Source organism: Acomys minous (assembly GCF_964271855.1).
Source record: "Acomys minous genome assembly, chromosome: 9".
NCBI classification, from domain to species: Eukaryota; Metazoa; Chordata; class Mammalia; order Rodentia; family Muridae; genus Acomys; species Acomys minous.
In genome coordinates, this window is record NC_140490.1 from 43,626,949 (window position 1) to 43,642,799 (window position 15,851).

At 51.3% G+C, this 15,851-nt stretch overlaps 1 protein-coding gene across 8 annotated transcripts in view; it reads left to right on the forward strand.

Moving 5' to 3' along the window:
* SEMA4D (semaphorin 4D) overlaps positions 1–15,851 on the forward strand; it is a 106,537-nt gene that overhangs the window by 26,756 nt on the left and 63,930 nt on the right. For all 8 annotated transcript variants that reach the window (XM_084796918.1, XM_084796916.1, XM_084796920.1 and 5 more), the window contains one exon: positions 3,418–3,484. The gene's annotated coding sequence lies outside the window, so the exon portion shown is untranslated. The remainder of the gene's footprint in view (positions 1–3,417; positions 3,485–15,851) is intronic.

The window sequence follows — 15,851 nt, forward strand, 5'->3', positions numbered from 1 at the left end:
TGCTTCTGCTTAGTTGTATGATTATGTAGCTATGGGGAGTGGGGGCTCCATCTATTTTGATTTATACAAGTTCAGATAAAAACCAAGGCTCTGAATATTCAACTCAGTGGCAGATGGCTTGCTGAGTGTGCTCAAGGGGCAGGGTGGCATCTCCCTCACTGCCAGAAAGGTAAACAAATATAAAAGCCAAATGGGGGCTTAGTAAGAACACTTGGTTAGGGACATAAAGGGCGCTTCACGCTTTGGCCATGAGGGCTCAGGGTTAGGTCAGTGGGAGGGTGGGGGTCCTGAAGGGTGTAGATTCTGCAGGGAAGTGCTAGGTGTGGTTTGGGGGTGGACATGTGCCAGGAGTGGCTTGGGGCCCGTGGGATCTAAGAAGGGAGGGAAGCCTAAGGTTTAGTCTTCAGAGCTCATCTGATTGACAGCTCATCTGGGGGCACCAAGCCAGACCTGGAGGCCTCTGTGCTTGGCCTTGTTTGGGTAGACTGGGTGTTGTTGGCAAGGGGCTTCTTTGCAGTGATCTTTCTGGAACTCTCCATAGGGTTCCACCTGTCATTGTTCTCCAGGAGCTCAGTGTGGGCACTATTGCCATTGCCGTTCTTTTGTTTTGTTTTTGTTTTTCTGAGACAGGGTCTCTCTGTGTAGCCTTGGCTGTCCTAGACTCACTTTGTAGACCAGGCTGGCCTCGAACTCACAGAGATCCACCTTGGAGAGTGCTGGGATTAAAGCCGTGCAGCACCATGCCCAACTTCCACTGCAGTTATTAAGAATGGGGTACAGCGCTGGCCTGGCCTGTCCATTCACACAGATGGGCTTGACACCCTTTGCCAGGCTTTCCTGAGGGGGGACCCCATCCCTGCTTCAAGGGGTATCCACTGAGCTGGCCAGTAGCCAAGAGAGTCCTGCCATAGGGCGATTACTTCAAGCCACAAAAGGTTTGGGATGGAGCACCCATGGCTACCAGGGCCTCTTGGGCGTGTTCTTGAGTTTCTAACAGTAAGCTTCTCCTGGAATTACCTTCTTTTGTAAGGAATACAAAGTGCCCTTCATCAGAGTCGCTGAACTTTTCACTTGCTGAGATTCCCTGGAATAGCAGCTCTGGGAGTGGCCCCACAGGCTTCCAGCAGCATAGGCCTGGAGTCCATTAGGGATGTACTTTGCTGGGTTTCTCTCAGCTCTGCAAGACCAGGGTTCCCGCTGAGGCCCACAGATCTGCTTTTCATTCACCCGTGGCAGTATTGCTATGTGAAAACCGCTGGCTGAGGCTCCTGGGCAGTGGCTGTGGCTTAGAATGCATACCTCTGGGTTAGGGCTTCTGGGAGAAGGAGAAAGGCCTCTTACAATGTATATAGCCCATGCGTTTGGAGAATAGGTGTGTGTGTGTGTGTGTGTGTGTGTGTGTGTGTGTGTGTGTGTGTGTGTGTATGTGCTTGAGTGCATGTGTGTATGTTAGTGTTGTGTGCATATGTACATATGCATATGTACAGGTTGAAAGTTCTCTTTTAGAGGCATTGTGGCATGTGTCTGCTGGAGTATGCAAGGTAAAAATGTCACTAGCAGAGAGATGGCCAAGCTGTCTTCTGACTCCCAGATCTAACTCACCGTGTGAGAACCTGTGGCTGCTTACATGACTGTCTCCTGACACTTGTTCACACGCTCCAGTGAGGCATGCTTGAAGCTGCAGTGACAGCCACACTCTGGCCATTCTGTCCGGTCCTGTTCTGTCTTGGGCAGTTCCACCTCCACACAGGGAGGCAGCCTTCTTCCTTACAGCTGCCTAGAATGCGGACATTTGGACAAACTGTAGCCTACTCTCTGGCTACCTGCTGATGGTCCTTGAGGCTGTTTCCGTGGCTTTGTGATGCAGAGAATATCTTTGACACATCTTTGTATGTGAGTGTGAACCGGTCTTGACCCTTTTTCTGTTGCATTAACTGGTTAATTTATAAAGAAGGGTGCTTTATCTGGCTTACAGTTTGAGGTTAGGATATCCAGGGGAAGGCTGCTGCTGTCTACTGAGCACCTTTTGGTGTGGGGTATCATGGCCAGGGCATCGCACGGTGAGACAGGCCAAGCATGTCGGTGTGGGTCTCTTCCTCTTCTTTAAAGCTACTGATGTCACCATGGAGGCCACATCCTTATGACCTCATCTAATTACCTTGCAAAAGCCCCACCTCCAGATACCAGTAACACAGGAGTATAGAGATGGGTTTCATCCTCTTAATACTGGCACAGTGGGACTGCCAAATTTCAACACATGCATCTGGGAGGCGCTCTTCCAACAGTAGCAGAATATGTGGCAAGAAATTCCCAATGTCAGGCCAGGCAACTGTTGCTCCTTTTGCCTACTTACTGTGTTGAGAGTTCCCTGGGCCATCCTCATCACTAGCCAGGGCGATGGGTCACTTCAGATCCCTGCCCACCTGAAAGAGGCAATGGTACCTTGTTTGCTCTCTGTGTAGTTAATGATACTGAACCTCCAATGTCTCTGATTTGCCCTCTGCAATTTTATGCTCTGGTCAGAGACTTTGGGATTCTCAGAAGCCCCTAGGAAAGGTGGCCTTGGCATTTCTGCCTGCTGTTTCTATGCCTCTTTTTCATGTGTTGCATAGTAAAACCCTTTTTACTTTGAGTATTTAAAACACACACACACACACACACACACACACACACACACACACACACACACACACCACGGACATACACAAGTTCTGGTACTCTTGGTTTCTTCCTTCCCTGTCTTCTACTGAAAATGGTTGACTGTGTACTAACACCAACATTCCTTATTGTGTGGTTCCAGTTCAGGGGCCTAATTAGAAGTGTTGCGCTAACATGTTATTCTTTTAAAAAGCTTTTAAAATGCTTGTTTGTTTGTTTGTGTATGTGTGCACTGTGGCATGAGTGGACAGCTTGCGACAGTCAGTTTTCTCTTCCTGTTTGTGGGTGCCAGGAGTCAAACTCAGATTGTCAGCGGCAAGCTCCTTTACCGCCAAGCCATCTCATTGGCCCCAAAATGCCGTTTTTTTTTTTTTAAATGAGGACTGGATTATTTTTCACAGTCTATGATCTCCTGCACCCTCACCCCATCCCACCCCCAAGTCTCTTAGTTTGTGCTGGGAACACTGCTGCTCTGGTTAGCCCAGAGAAAATAAGTCAGGGAGGGGCAGCCACTGCCGACACCCTTCCGTTTCCTGGTGGGGGTTGTCTGTCGTGTTCACCTGGCAGATGTGCTGCACTTCATGACAGACTGCTCTCTCGGGCAGTGATCTTGCAGTCTTGTGAGTGAGTGTGTGTGTGTGTGTGTGTGTGTGTGTGTGTGTGTGTGTGTGTGTGTGCGCGCGCACGTGCGCGCCTGTATCTCTCTGTGTCTGACTCACTTTGGTTCTGCTAATTCCCCCTTTCCCATTCGTGTTGCAGACTCTGTTAAGACCACTGGAACACAGCCCATTTCTGAATGCTGACATGTCTGAATCCTGGTCCCTAGGTGAGTAACAAAATCCACCTGCCAGGGAAGATTCCCTTGGGAGGCGACCCCATGAGTCAGCAGTGGGTTCTGTTGTATACCTGGCCCTCTGGGGTGATTAGGGAACCGAGAGAAGTCTATTCATGCGAACTGAGGAGGCATTCCTGCCAAAGAGGTCACTGTCTACATGAGGGATGTGCTTTTAGTGGCATTGAAAAGGCCCCATGTGGATGGAGGGAGAAAGGCTGCCAGCAAGGGGCTCCTGGGTAAAGGCCATTTGCATGGTGAATTCCTCACTTTTCCTGTTGTGATATAACACCCAACAAAAGCAACTTAATGAAGGAAGGGTTCATTTTGTCCCAGCTTAAGGACAACGCGGCCATGGCAGGCGTGGCAGCCAGAGCTTGAGGTGGCCGATTGAGTTCCATCTGGAAGCAGAGGGAAGCTGCTGGTGCTCAGCTTGCCGCCTCCTTTTTATTCAGCCTGGAACCCCAGCCCCTGGGATAGAACAACCCCACATTGAGGGCAGGCCTTTCTGCCTCAGTTGAGCCTCTCTGGAAACACTGTCTCGGACACACCTACTGACGTATGCTTCCATATGACTGTAAATACAGTCAGCTGACAATGGAGATTTATCGTGAAAACATTTGGGTCAGCACCGACTTCTAACTTCTGGGCAAGACAGGAGGGAGCTGGGGTTGCCTCATAGCATAGGTAGCCTGTCTCCCTCCCTAGGGAGCTTCAAGGCCACTGGCCCTGCTTCTCTCCTGTCCTTCCAGCCACTGCTTGACCCTGGGGTAAGGGTGTCTGTGGATGTGGCAGTTCAGGAGCTGGGAGGGTGACATGCCAGCCCTTCATGGTCACTGCACTTGTGTGTTCAGGGTAGTGGACAGCAGGGGCTCTCTGAGTTTGGCCCAGGGCTCAGGAGAGCTGTTGTGCATGGTCCCTGCCTGTGTGGTAGCTATGCCACCCTGTCTCAGTCATCCCACAAGTGTTGTGGCACTCTTGTCACAGATGATGATGAGGCACCGTCTGGTGAAGGCAACCTACTCAGCCGTTTTCTTAGGGGCATCCCAGCTTTGTTTCTAACCTTCTCCATCTCCCATCCTCCCAACCACTGCTGCTTGGCCTTACTGGGCCTCCAAGTGCCTGCCACTTCCTGATCAAGTCATGAACACAGAGCTGAGAGGAGCAGCCACTCAGACCCCGTACCTTCCACGGATAAGCCCAGAGGCTCTGACTGGCTGAAGGTCTGCAAGAACACACCTGCATTAGGTGGACTTTCCAAACATGGCTTTTGTCATCATAACCTTCGTAACACACGTGTCTGAGTCTTGTTTAGAAGCCCAGTTGGGCAGGCCAGCTGTGAAGACAGCACTCCAGTTGGTGGCTCAGAGATTTTCCAAGCCTCGGCTTTCACATCATGGACACAGTAGTCCCCTTCTCTGCTCTTTCGCTGTGTGTGTGTTTTGTTCCTTGAGATCAACAGGGAGAGAGAATGAAGCACAGCAAAGCGTTTTGAGAGCAGTCCTATTACTAGCTGCTGCTATCTCAGAACTCTACCCCAGGTTTCTGTGTGATTGAAAAAACACGGTGCACTCTCCACACTGTCAGCTACCCCATGGAAGTCTTGGAGGGAGCAGCACCCCTCCCAGGCTAAGGGGGACTGCTGCAGTTTGCATATAAAAGGCTGCCTAGAAAGGAAATCCTTAGGAATATTAAGCTGTATATTGTAGAATTTGCATGAGGTGGAAACTAAAATAAAATTTCAGGGTCTCTCCCAGTGTGAAGTGGCCCGAATGAGCAGCTTTGCCTTTGGTGGGTCCTCAGAGTGGGGACAAAGCAGGCATTGTCCTTACTGTTGCCCCTGGGGGCCCCGTCTCTATGACGCCATGGTGGAAATCTAGCCAAGAATCCAAGAGTGGCCTCTGGGAGAAGCTGGTGCGTCCAGGCAGGGAAGGCAGCAGGCAGGAGGTTCTGGGAGGCCGGGCTAACAAGCACGGTTTGGGGGTGCTTGGGTGTCCCCTGGGTCTGTTGGGAATCCCGAGCATATGACAGGGCAAATGTCAGGATTAGGGACAGGCCTTGTTTGGTGGCAAGTTACAAAGCTGCACCTCAGCTGCAGTTCTGTTAGAGCCTTACTCTTTCTTGCCTTTGGATGTGTTGAGGGAACACACAGCGTATGGCGCGTAAAGGGCTTTGAGTCCTGTTGCACCTTTGAAGCTCCCTGAGCTGTCACATTCTGTCTTTTCTGTGCTCTGGCTGGCTTGCCACAGTTCTGTAGCCTTTCTTGCGTTTTGTTTGTTTGTCTGTTTTATTTTTTGAGAGACAGTCTCAACTATGTGGCTCTGGCTGTCCTGGAACTCACTATGTAGACCAGGCTGACCTTAAATACATAGAGATCTGCCTGCCTCAGCCTCTCAAGTGCTGGATTAAAGGCGTGCGTCACTATTCCCAGCTTCATTTGTCTTGTTTTTTTTTTTTTAAGGATTTTTTTTTATTATGTGTATGTATATATCCCACATGTGTGTAGGGGTTCAAGGATGTCAGAAGAGGATGCTGGAGCCCCTGGACCTGGATTTACAGGTGGTTGTGAGCAGCTTCTGTGGGTGTTGGGAACTGGATTCCAGTTCTGTGCAAGACCAGGAAGTATTCGTAACCTCTGAGCCACCCACAGTCTCCAGCACCAGCCATGCAGTGGGTCTTACCAAGTCCATTGTGTGCACGTTGTGGCACTGCTCAAGTGTGCCCTGCCCTGGAGTGGGCTCAGCTGAGTGTTCCTGTCCCCAAAGGGTGCCCACCCCCCCGAGCATGCCTAGTCCTTAAGTGTGCTCATCTGCCTTGGGACTGACAACTTATATATAGGAAGGATGCCTTATTTTTAGTAAGTGTCTAAAATATAAGCTTTAGGCAGGGCCACTGTAGATTTAATTAAATGACACTAAAATGAGAGATAATTACTTCCATGTGTTTCATGAGAGGGTCTCTCTGGTCCTGTGGATGCAGTCCTGGGAAGCTATGACCTGTAATAATGTCCAGGCCCTTCCCCCTTGGGTGTCCAGGGTCTAGTAGGTGCAGAGACCCGTTAGTATACAGAATCCTTGCCTGTGTAGCGTCAGGGGACACTAGGCCCACAGCGTAGATCACCAGCAGGCACTGCATGAGAAATGTGCAAGATGGTAGGTCCTCCAGTACCTCTGATGTGATGGGAGAATATGGAGGTTTAGCACTGTCCTGCCACGTCGAGCACAGAGGGGCCAGTCCTGACCTGGGACTCGGTCATTTGTCACAGCAGTGTCAATGTATAGTGACAGGAAGAAGCATCCACACCCTCAGCACACTTGGCGGCCAACATTTTCTCTCAGCAGCCACACGTGGGCCGTGTCGCTCTCCTGCGCTTTAGACCCACACCACCACCCAGTCCCAGCAGCGAGTACTAGGCCTGGCCCAGGTGCTGGAGAGTGGCTGTTCAAAGCCAAAGCCTGCTTTAATGGCAATATGCAGTGCCCCTTTCTGAAGTGTGTTAGGTACATGTTATACGGGTCTATTGTGCGTGTTTGTGTGGATTAAATGAGATAAATTGCTATAAAGTATTCGCTCTAACTAGTGTGGCCGTCCATTCAGTCACAATGGCGTGTGCCGTCTGCTGTGGGTGCTGAGCAGGGTGGATCTAGAGTGCTATGGCTGCCTTGGGTCTGAGTTCGCGTCCATCGCTGGGGTTGGGCCAGTGGTAAGTGCTATAGTGCCTGGGTTTCTAAGGTGCTCGGGAGGGTCGTCACACTGACCATGTTTCTCTTGAGGCACCAGCCTGCCTTGCCTGTACTGAGCCCTCACCCTCAATACTCAGGACTGTGAAGGCTTCCTCTGCCTTTGTCTTCTGTTGGGGTAAGAAAAGTACTTGTTTGTACCCGACTTTCCACATCATGGTCGTGTCCTGGATGCAGTGGTGGCTTGCTCAGCCTGCACATGTTTGTGTGAGCCCCATCCCCCTTTGTGGGAAGAGAACCACCTCATTAATACCTGTTCCCCCCCACCCCCCCCTCAATACCATGTACTGCTTTGGTAGCCTGAGTCTAAGGGCTGATGCTTGTGCAGCTGTGGAGACCTAGCACAGCCCTAAGAAAAGACCCCGGGCACTCCCACATCTGGCCAGGCTATTAATATCCCACAAAGGGCTCCTTTTTCCCTGTGGAGAGCCTGCATGTGGCGATGCTGTCATGCACATGAGCGGAGCCCATGAAATGAGCCTTGCAGTGAGTGGCTTTCTAGATGCACCATCGACTTCGCATCTACAAGCCTGGGCCTTGTAGTTTTCTGCCTGCCCTTCTGCAGTATGTAGGTGCCAGCTCCCAGAGGGCAGGTGAAACCGTGTGCCCCTCGTTGGCAGAGCGGCTGGCTTTTCTCAGCTGTTTATACTCACACAACTTTGGAAGAGTGCTCTGTAGCTGACTACACCCAGGCAAATGTTAAACTGCTGGGGAAGACAGACCCCAGATGGGGTCCCTAAGGTCAAGTAGGAGAAGAGGTGGGTACATGGAGAGCTCTGACATCATGTTAAAAAGGAGGGGCCCTCGGGACATAGGCCATGTGTCTCATCTCTGTGGGCTTCATGTGCAGAGCTGGCTGCACAGGGGTGCCTCTTAGCTGAGCCCTTCTGGTCCTCTGAGCTGGACAGATGGGATGGGAACTAGATGAGGAGCCCACTCCAGATGACCTGCGTCTGCTGTCCGTCTCCTCCTGCCTCATATTTAGAAGTCATGGCCATCATGACCCTAGATGACATGTGCTTGACTGAACCAGGAGGACTGCTCATTGGTGCAGAACACGGTAGACTGAGAACCTGGGAGCCTGGGTGTGTTAGGCAGGCAGGTGAGTGATGCAGGCAGCGGTCAGTAGGGGAGGCACAGCCCACTCAGAGACCCACATAGCTGTTGTGGGTTTCTTTGCTCTTAAGGCTTTTGGCAGATTTTGTAACTCTCCTAGGGATGTCATGTTCTGACCCTAGCACCTTGTTAACGTGGCCTTGTGTGAAGAGCTCCTTTGGGTGTGAGCAGACTAAAGGTCTTTTCGTGGAGAGCTCATTTGGGCTTATCTGCGAGTACCCGAATGCAGTCACAGGTGCGCTCATGGCGGGGTGGGGGGTGGGGCGTGTCAAGATGCTGAGAAGTGAAGGCTCCGTGAGGATGAGCTGGACCCTCGAGCAGGGGCTATGGGGGGTGAGGGGGGTTATCCCACCATGCCTGGCCCTATGGTGCCTAATGTCCTATCAGACACATTGCTCTGGGTGTCTGGAATGCATTCTGATTTTCCCCCTAACGTGTGTGCTTGTGCGCGTGCGCACATGTTTATGTGTGTGAATGTGAGCACATACATGCCAGGACATGGTTATGCCATACATGCTTGTGGAGGTCCGAGAGCTCAGATCTGAGTCTTTGCCTTCTTACCTTACTTGAAACAGGTCTCATTCATTCATTCGTTCTTTTGTTTCTTTTGTGTGTGCAGGATCTTCCAGGGCATCTCCTAAATCCACCTCTTGTCTCCCTGGAGGAGAACTGGGGTTGCATAGAGATGCTACTGCACTTGGCTTTATGTGGGTTCTGGGCATTCCAACCCAGGTCCTCAGCACTTTAGCCACTGAGCCATCTCCTCCACCCTAGATGGGGGCTCTGATGATGTTTTAATTTAAGGACCAAGTGAGACAGAAGGCCTTCCCTTGGTAGGGAGGAAATACCTACAGATTGCCTGGGATCTGAGGGGTCTGCAGTTGCAGATTATAGATCAAAGCCTTCTTAGTCACAGGGTCCAGGTTAGTTTTTCTCTTGAAAGGACCTCAGTGTACCAAGAACCCTACAAGCAAGGACCCTTTGTAGCCACTGCACATAGAAAGAGCCTGGGTGTAATTCTTGAGGGTCTATGGAGGGGATGTGTCTAACAGTGTTCTTGACTTTGGCCCAGTGACACTGATTTCTAGCCTCCAGAGACAGGGGGAGAGTTGGCTGCTGTTGTTTTAAGCCTCTGGGCTTTAGTAATTGGTGAGGGCAGCCACAGGAAACAGGAAGTCAGGATAAACAGCACTTCCGCAGATACCCTCAGCTGCATCAGACCTGTCATTCAGAGGCCTTGACCTCGGGCGGGCCACTGCTGGGTCACTGGGTGTGTGGCTCTTGACTTTGGTAGAACTTGCCGGCCTAGTTTCTGAAAGGATCTGCCTTGGTCTTCCCTCTGCCGTGCCAGGTGTCCGCTGGAGAGTGATGTTGTAGCCACACTGCCTGTCCCCAAGCCCCGGTGAGTGATCCAGCCTCGGGGCCCGGGACTCTTCAGCTGTGTTCTTTGCTACCACTTTTGCTGGGTTGTCCATGCCTCTTGCTCATCAGCAGCAACTGGGTGTTCTGGACACTTCTGCTTGAAAACACTGGTTCCCAATCCTTATTTTTTCATTTATTTATTCTCTCTATGTGTGGAGGTTGGAAGTGGGGGGTACGCACTTACCAAGGCGCATCTGTGAAGGTCAGAGGACCACTTGAGAGAGGCCACTGTCTCCTACACGTGGACTCATTGTGGAGATCGAACGCCCGTCAGGCTTGTCAGCAAGCAGCTTTCCCAGATGAGCCATCTTGCTGATTCCCAGTTTGGTCTTTTGCTGGCTGCTTTTTGTAGCTTTCGACTGTCATCAGGTGAAACCTCTGTGTGCTCAGATCCTTTTCTTTGTTCTTAAAGGTTGTGATGTCAGTGCTAAGATAACAGTGGCTATGCAAGAGTTTTATTCTGTGGGTTTGAATTCTACAACAATGGATTAAGGTGCTTGAGGGAGGGCTTGGGAGTGTGAGAGCAGATATGTGGTGCCACAACCAAAAAATTATTAAAAGATTTTTTTCTTTATTTAGTGTGTGTGTGTGTGTTGTTGTTGTTATTGTGGTGGTGTGTGTGTGTGTGTACGGGTATACTATGTCTCAGGTAGAGGTCAGAGGACAACTTGCTGGACTCAGTTCTCTGCTTCTCCGTGTAGAATTGAACTCAGGTCGTCAGGCTTGGTGGCAGACATTTTCATCTACAAAGACATCTCTGGCCCTAACAGGTGTTTGAGAGGGAGGAAGGAATCCATTCCTGGGTCCTCGCAGTGTGCTGGCACTAGGCAACAACCATTCATGATTTTTGTTGCTGTTGTTTTGGTTTTTTTGGCCCATGAGTGGACCTTCAGCGCAGTGGTCTTAGGTTCCTCGTAAGAGGACGTTGCACTGCTCCCCAGTGGCCTGGTAGGACTTTTCACACCCCGAGTCACTTTGGTGACACTTCTATGGAGTCTGCTGACAGCAGTGATGGAGTCCCCTCTCTGTGCTCTGCCCAGCGATGAGGAAGATCCCTCTAATGTGTGTGGGATGACGTGTGCTTCCTCTGTAGAGGACAGTCAGGATGCACAGTAGCTGTGCTGAAGGGGCTGTACAGAGAGAAAGGGAAAGTGCACGCATTCTCTCTCAGTGTTACCAGTAGTAACTTCTAGAAGCCTGTGAAGCTAGAACTGAGGGTGTAGCTCAGCTAGAAGAATGTTTTCCCAATGTGTGTGAAGCCTTGGGTTTGACCTCGAGCTCTGCGTAAAACTGGGCGTGGCTGTACACAGCTGTAATCTCAGGGGGCTCAGTAGCTCAGGGTCATTTTTGGCTACAGGTTGGTCTGCGGTCAGGCTGGGCTCACTTTGATCCTGTTTCAAAAACAAACGTACAACAAAAACCCAACTATGCAATTAGTGAAGTCGGAGTGTAAGCCAATGGACACCAACTGGAAAACAGCCACGGTGCGCATGGCCGGAGGAGACAGCATCTGTGTTGGAGACTTACCCTCCTCCAGGGTTTCCTTTAGGCGTCAGTGGTCTGACCCTGCCCAGGACGGGTGAGTGCATATATGAGGGGGAGTATGTGTGCCAGCACTTGGCAGGTATGTGCGGCTTGTTCTGTGCCCACGTCTACATGTTGGGGTGCATGTCACCATGTTCCAGGTTTGTGTGTTTGACATTGAACTGCCAGGCCTGGGTCTTTCCTTCTGGGCATTGTCCCTAAATGCTGCCTGCTCCGCTGGTGGCTGTGCTGAGCCTGCCAGGCCCTACCCCTGCTGGGAGCATGATGAGGTCAGGCCTGCATTTGCCTATGTGTGACCCAGCCACACCCAAGCTGTGGGTGGAAAGTACAGAGTGTTGCAGGTACCTGACCCTGCACAGGACTAACAGCCTGGGCCCCCATCTTCAAGGCACATACAGGATGAGGCTGGCCAAGGTGTCACCACTGGGCTGGGTCTGTCTAACTGTTAGCTGGTCCTGGGCAGGCAGGTCCTTCTCAGTCGGCAGCTGCTGGCCTGGCTGCTTTACAGTGGCAGTGATGTTGCTGGGCCTGGCTCTGCGGTGCAGGGGCGAACGCCATCTTCCTGACACCCAGCATTCTGCGGTGCAGGACCAGCAAGCAGCGGTGGCGTTGCTTCAAGGTTGGGGAGAAAGGTGGGTGACAGCTAGGTCTAAGGAGCAGGTAGACAAGGTCGGGGTTTGGGGGCTGGTCGATGGAGCAATAGACCTGGGGGTGGGGCAGATGGTCTGATTGTCTGAATGTGCTACAAGACCCTGAGGGTCTAGTGGTGCAGGGCATTCTTACATTTTTCTTTCAGCCCCTCCATAGCCTGGAGCACAGACTTCCATCTCTTTTCAGGACTTTTCTTTTTCTTTTTCTCTTCCTTCCTTCCTTTCTTTCTTCCTTTCTTTCTTTCTTTCTTTCTTTCTTTCTTTCTTTCTTTCTTTCTTTCTTTCTTTCTCTCTCTCTCTCTTTCTACTCCGCTCTGGGGCAGGAGTGGGGTCATGTACCAGCTATTGCCTAGCAGGTCTCACCAGGAAGTGGTAGGGAGTTTCCCAGGGTGCCAGTGGGGTGCAGGTGGGCCTTCTAAAGACTGTGAGTCATGGTCTGGGGAGAAGCAGCTTCCTGGGGGTAGAGGAAGTGACTGGGCAGATGATGTATAGTGCTGCCTGTTTGCTCTTCTGTATCTGTGTCTCTTGGGTGCGTGTGGGGTCTGTTGGGGTCTGTTTTGTCAAAACTTCTCATGAACAGCAGGTGGGGAGGCTGGCCCAAGCTAGACATATGTTGTATTTCTGTATATGTCTTTCTGACCCTCTGTCCTGCTGAGCATGTCAGCTCTGTGACACTTTGCTGTCTCTTGGTTTCCTCATTCTTTTTTGTGCTCTGGTGACATAAGGGACCAGCTCCACACTGTCCTTGCAGAGGTGCTTGAGTTGAGTCAGGCAGGAAGGCCTGGGAGGCTGGGCTTGAGTGCTGCAGCTCCTCCCTTGGCTTTCATGATTGTCCAAGCCACCCCTATTGCTCTACCCACTGATGTTGACTCAGGCAGTTGGGCAGCAAAGTTTCTTAGGTCTGAGAGGGTGGCCTGACCCCTGGGAAGGGAGGGACCCAGCTACAGTGCACTGGGTACCATGGTTGGGAGGGAGACACTTACAGCATCCCTCACAGACCTGCTGGGGGGGTTGACCCACGCACCGTGCTCTGTGTGGGATTCTGGTGTGGTAAGTAAATAACAGCATCTGGAGAAGCCCTTTAAAGGTGGCTGGGGGCGGGGCCGAGAGGGACTATCAGTTTTGTCATAGGCATTTCTGAGCCGCTACTGTGACTGGTCCCCAGGAGGAGGGACACACACCCCTTCCTCCAGTCGCCAGTTCTCGGTCTACAGTGACTGCTCCCTCTTGCCGTCTGAGGCTGACATGTAAAAGATCAGAAGTGAAGCAATCAAGCTGGTGTTGGGAAACGAACAAAGAGATGAGGAGCTGAGCAGCCAGGCACCAGGCCGCCCAATCCTAGAAGAAGACAGTGTTGCTCTGTGTGGCCCTGGGGAGGAGCGGCAGGCAGGGTGATAGGTCGCTGCCTCTTTTCTTCCCTGTTCTCAGGAACATCCTGCCATGTTGCTTGGACATGACTTGCCTCAGTTGAGGCCTTTACGGTCATCCATCATGCCCAGAGGCCAGCCCATGTGGAGCCATCACCAGTGTTGTCTGCTGCGCAGAACTGCAGCTTGCCTACTGGCTGAAGGAGAGCGCTCTCAACTGGGTCCTGCATGTGTGTGGAGGTTGATGGGGCTGGATTGGTTTACAGCGTTTCTTTCAGTGTGATGGCAGGTGGAGTGAACCACACGCACGAGGCTTACAGGCGCTGACTGGGCGCTGAGGAAGCAGTTTGCCATGGGAGGTGGCTGTTGTTCTTAGAAGGCCAGAAAAGCAGGCTGCTGATCAGGCGAGACAACTTTTCGGGAGCTTGTGCCCAGCAAATCTCCACACGACTTTGTCACTGTGGGGACCGACTACTAGAATAGAGAAGTCATAGGGTAACCGTGGGCTGGGCTGACCCCTGCTGGCCCACATATCCACTCAGGATAAACTCCAGGCCTCTGACCAAGCCAGCTCATCTCCAGCTCCCAAGTAGGACCGACTACCCTGTGTCACACCCAGGCACACATCTTCAATACACTCCGAGGCATGCTTCCATGGCCCGCCCCCTGCATGGTTCCCTTACAGACGATTGGTGCACTGCCTGACAGCTGCAGGTGCCCGGGAATGCATGCAGGTGGGTGAGTGGGTTTTACACATGATACTGGACAGCTGGGGTGATTCTGGGAGAACTCCTTGTTTTCAGCGCAGGGGGCCATTTCTCCAGAAGGCCTGGCTGCCTTACAAACAGAGGGGCCAGACTGAGAAAGCTGAAGTGGAGAAAAACAGGTAGGGTGTTGGTGGGAAACAGATCAGGTAGCCGGCTGTACTATTTTGAGGTAAGAGCTGATATTTTAATCTGAAGGTAGCAGAGAACTGTTGATGTTCTGTGTGTTTTTCTTATTACATTTGTGTGTGTGTGTGTGTGTGTGTATGTGTGTGTGTGTGTGTGTGTGTGTGTGTGTGCGCGCGAGCACGTTCATATGGAAGCTGGAGGCTGGTTTTGGCTGGACCGCTGGCCAGAGAATTTCTAAGATCTACCTGTCTCTGTTCCCCTGAGTGCTGGGGTCATATGCATATGTATATATGTATATATGCATAGATATATCTACTTCACTCTTTTACGTGAGTGCTGAGGTCCCCGACTTATGCAAAGAGCACATCTACCAACTAAGTCGCCTCCCAAGTCCCCGATGGTGTCAGTACAAGCTGGGTTTTAGAGATAGCTGTGTAGCTGAGGAGGGGAGGAGAGAAGGGTGAGCCTGGTGCAGAGCCAGGCCCAGGGACGTGCTAGAGGGAGGCTATCACTCAGGCATCTGGGGCCTTGTGCTCAGAAATTCCGAGGAGTCGATGGTTGACAGCTCCAAGCCCTCCAGTGTCAAAGGCCTGTGTGTGGGCAGACTTGGTTGCATATTTCTGAGTCCGAGGACTAGAGGCTTTTTGCTCCTGAGACCAGCGTCCAGAGGTGTATGGTTGTAGGTGCTCAGGTGAGGGTGCCGGTGCCTGGCACTGGACAGATGGTGTAACCCTCGGCTCTTAGCATCAGCGTGTGGCAGCAGCATACTACTGTCACAGTTCCTGTGCCTTGGGCGTTGGAGCTGTGGCTCCTACCAGCAGCTAATGTCATAACTCTGAAGCCTAAGGTGTCTCTAAGACGTGGTAGCTCTTGGAGCTCTGTGACCTAGGCCTGCAGCCTTCATCTCTGGCTCCCTGCAGCTCTCTCTTGGCTGGGTGTAGTGGCCCACGGCTTTATCCCAGCACACACTCAGGAGGCAGAGACAGGTGCATCTCTGTGAGTTTGAGGCCAGCCTGGTCTACATAGAGTTCCATGTCAATCAGAGCTAAACAGCGAGACTCCCCTGCACAAAACCGAAAAAGCTCTTTTTGTACTTTACTATTTTTGTCTCCTTTGTGGCTGTCCACTCAACTCAGCTGCGTGTGTGTGTGTGTGTGTGTGTGTGTGTGTGTTGTATATATGTGTATGTGTTTATGTAGGTGTGTGTGTGTGTATATATGTGTGTATATGTGTGAATATGTGCGTATGTATATGTGTTTATGTATGTGTGTATGTGTGAGCGTGTATGTATGTATGTATGTATGTTTATCTGTGTGTGTATGTATATGAGTGTGTGTGTCTATGTATATATGTTTATGTATCTGTGTGTGTCTGTTTATGTGTGTATGTGTGTATAGGTGTGTGTATATGTTGAGTGTGTTTGTGTGTATGTAAGTATGTTATGTATATGTGTTTATGTGTGTATGTGTTTATGTGTATGTGTGAGTGTGTGAATGTGTGTATGTATACAAGTGGTTGTGCAAGTATGCCATGCCATGCAGAGGCCAGAGCGCAGGCTGTGTTGGTCCTTCATTTCCACCTTGTTTGAGACAGGGTCTCCATTGTTTGCTTCTGTGTACGCGACGCTA